Consider the following 4,177-nt stretch of genomic DNA (forward strand, 5'->3'; position numbering starts at 1 on the left):
GGACCGCCCCCCTCCCCCCCAAGGTACATTCGCAGAAGCGATCTTGTGTTGAATTGATGAGTTCCGCATAAGCGGACCCCTTTTCGCATCAGCGGATCCGCAGGTGCGAGTGAATAACCGCAGAAGCAGTCTTGGGTAATCCGCAGAAACGGAGAATATGCCGCAAAGGCGGAAGGGGTAAGTTAAGTGAGAAACTGCATAAGCGGGGAAATGGCCGCAGAAGCGGTCCCGCATATGCGGAAGCGGGACCGCATAAGCGAAAATCGCTGTAGGCAAAAGGGGTTTAATAATATCATTTTCATCCGCGAGGGTTAAGTTATTTCCACCATTTTTACACGAGCTTGAGAGCTATTGGACGGATTTGAAGGAGGATTTCGACTAGGTGTGATTGGAGGTAAGTCCCTTGACCCAAATACATGAAATTATGCTAAATTTAACATGGAAATTGGTTGAAATTCATCAAAAGGGGGTAAAGCTAGGGCTTGAGAATTTGTAATTTTGAAACGGAATTTGGAGGTTCAAATGGACTCCGATTTTGGTAAAATTGATATGTATGGACTCGTGGCGAGACGAGGAATCCGGTGATGTGAATTTCGTAATTTTTCGAGAAGTGGGCCCGGGGCTCGGGTTTTGCCAACTTCGTAATTTTTGATATTTTTCGAGTCTTTTCGATTGGGTTATGATCCATTAGCCTATTGTGATGTATTCCTTGTGGTTTTGATCAGATTCGACGCGTGAGGAGGTCGATTCGAGGGGAAAAGGCATAGCGAGCTAGACTTTTGGCCGGGTAGAGGTGAGTATTGATTTTAAATGATGTTCTGAGGGCTTGAGACCCCGGATTTTGCACGACTTGGTGCTATGTTGAGATGAGACACGCGTTCCATGACGAGCGCGGGGTCATTTACTATTGGGGACTGTGACTTGGTCCAGTTCGGATGATATTTTACCGCGTATTACCAATGACTTGTTGTTTTCACTATGATTTGGGCTTATTGCCATATTAGGGGCTTATTGCCGACTGTTTGAACTCTTTATGAACTATCATCACTGTTTTCCTCACTGTTTGAAATATTATTTGAACTCAGTCCATGTGATTTACACTGTTTCTTGAACTCAGCCATATTTACTCGAACTTGGAGTTTTAAACTGATATTTGAACTATTGTTTGAGCCGAGTATTATTGCTTTACTGTTGCCCGAGGGGCTGTTGACTATTTCTGGACTGATTGAGGCCGAGGGCCTTATGTGAGGGCATGATGAGGGAGGTGAGGAGGCTTTCAGGCCTCGTAGTGATACTGTTCAGGCTTTCAGGCCTTGTTGATAGCGCTTGGGCTGTAGGAGCCCCTCAGGAGTCTGCACACCCACAGTGAGCGCGGGTACCCATCTAGAGTGATTAAATATTGAACAGTGGTAACAATGACACTGTTATACGCGTTTGGTCAGGTAACAATGACTGACCAGTCAGGTAATAATGACTGACCAGTGGTAACAATGGCACTGTAATACGCGTTTGGTCAGGTAACAATGGCTGACCGGTCAGGTAACAATGGCTGACTTACTGGTTGAGTATGATTGATTTTTAACTGTTTTCAAAAAAAAGAATTTCTTACTATATTTCACTGATTTCCACTGTTTATCTGATATTGCTGCTTGAGATAGCATTATTTGTGCCCTTGTGGGATTTTATATTCTCAGTCGTTATTTATTTTTATTACTCACTGGGTCAGAGTACTCACATTACTTCCTGCACCATGTGTGCAGAGACAGGCACAGCTGAGTTCGTACCTGAGCGTTGATTTCCTTCCAGACCAGGCGGACTAGGAGAGACGAGGTAGCTGTCGACGTCCACAACCCCGTTTCTTCCTTATCTTCTGCATATTTTATTCATCTCAGACTATGTTTCCAGACTTGTAGTATTTTCATCAACTCTGTAGTAGCTCGTGACTTGTGACACCCCGATCATCGGGCTGAGTTTGGGATGGTTTTTTCCCGTTATGATACGTTTATTTCCGCACTTATGATTAATCAGTATCTATGGTTTAAACCTGTTTATGCTAAGAAATTGTCAAAAGTAGTGTTGATTGTTCTGTTGGCTGGCCTTGTCTTCACGAGAGGCGCCATCACGACCGGGCGGGAATTGGGTCGTGACATCGTCACCATGCCTATACATCGTACTCGATCACTTAGCAATTAGCAAACAAGACTCGACTCCTATTCCCTCAAGCTAGGGTTAAACCAAACACTTACCTCAACTTCCACGGCCAATACAATCCTCCACAACCGCTTTCCCTCTCGAATTCGGCTCCAACTCGACCAAATTTATGCAATAAGGACTTCATGATATCAATATGTGCTAAACAAATCAAACCCAATGACTAATTATAGCTTTTTCATCAATTTATCCCAAAAGGTCAAAAATGCCCCCGGGCCCACATGGTCAAAACCCGAGGTTCGAACCAAAACCCGTTTACCCATTCCCCCATGAACTCAAATATGTAAGTTATTTTGGAATCGGACCCCGAATTGAGGTCCAAAACCCCCAGTTTTAGAAAACCTAGGTTGTACCCTAAATTTCCAATTTCCCCATTAAAATCTTTGTTTTGAAGTTGAAATTATGTTTAAGGATGTTAAGGAGTAAAGAAAATCAGTTAGAAAACACTTACCAATCGTTTTGAAGAAGTGGAATCGTTTGGAAAATTGCCTCTTATGTTTTGGGTTTTGAAAAAGTGAAAAATGACTGAAAATCCCGACTTTATATACTGTGCTGAAGACTGGCGCGGACCGCACAAAAATGCACCGCGGTCGCGTCGAGGAAGGGAAGAAAAATGACTCTCTGAACCTACCCAGCGCGGACCGCATTGATTTGGTGCGCGGCCGCACTGGTCGACCTAGAATTCACTGGCCCTCTGAACCTAGCCACGCGGACCGCGCAGAAATGCACCGCGGCCGCGCGGCTTCCAGCGCGGACAGCGCGGAAATGACCGCGGCCGCGCTGGGGGCCTGCAACCCCTGAACCTGCAACCATCTGCTATCTTTCTAGCCTAAGACCTCCCGGGACCTACTCAAAACTCACCCGAGCCCTCGGACATACATATAATTTTCTCAAAAACACCCTACGGACTCATCCGTGCGATCAAATCGCCCAAACAACATCATAAGCATCAAATTAGGCCTCAAGACCCAGGATTTCCTTCCAATTTCCATGAAACATCAAATTTACTGCTTCTAGCTCAAAACACGTCAAATGACGTCCAAATCTAACCAAACTTCACAGCAATTGCTTAACTCATATTTAAGACTTGTGCCGGGCGTCGGAACCAAAATACGAGCCCAACAGCACAGTCTTCTAAACAAATAACACTTTCCAATTCTTTAATTATTATCAGAAAACAATTTCACACAAAAATTCATTCCTCGGACTCGGGACCTCGGAATTTGATTCCGGGAACACCCCCAAGTCTCGTATTTTCCTACGGACCCTCCGGGACTGTCGAATCACGAGTCCGGGTCCGTTTGCCCAAAACGTTGACCGAAGTCAAACTTAATCAATTAAAACATCAGAATTTATTATTTTTCTCACAAATTCATATTTAAACGTTCCGGCTACGTGCCCGGACTGCGCACACAAACTCGAGGCAACCCCCAAGTGAGGTTTTCACGACCTCAGAAATAAGGAGCGAGTAGGAATACCGGTGATGACCTTTTGGGTCGTCACATTCATGGTGGTGCAATCCGAGCACTCCACAGACGAGCTCTCCTGCATGGACTTTCACCGGGGAAAATCATGAATACATCTGTCAATATATTTCGCATATCTGATGAGGATGAATGGACCATTAAGGTCTGGGGCGACGTCAGTCATCTCAACTAGACACTACTAGAGTTCCTGCAAAAAACGACCAAAGTTTAGCGACCAAAGTTGGTCTGTCAAGGAAAGCGACCAAAGTTGGTCGCCAAACTGGTGAAAATAATAAAATAATAATTTTAAATAAATTAGCGACCAACGTTGGTCGCAAATTGGTCGAAAATTTTGTCAAACTGTTGACCGGACTGGTCAGACTTGCTTGGTCAAAGAATTACAAACATTAGCGACCAACGTTGGTCGCTTCTTGGGACCCACCTATGAAATTTTAATAATTATAACATTATTTTTAAAAAATAATAAAATATATATAAAT

General features: G+C 44.1%; 1 pseudogene; it reads left to right on the forward strand.

Annotated features, from left to right (window-relative positions):
* The window catches only part of LOC109225934, an 11,864-nt pseudogene extending 7,994 nt beyond the window's left edge, over nt 1-3,870 (forward strand).

This window comes from Nicotiana attenuata, chromosome 5 (genome assembly GCF_001879085.1).
Source record: "Nicotiana attenuata strain UT chromosome 5, NIATTr2, whole genome shotgun sequence".
NCBI classification, from domain to species: domain Eukaryota; kingdom Viridiplantae; phylum Streptophyta; class Magnoliopsida; order Solanales; family Solanaceae; genus Nicotiana; species Nicotiana attenuata.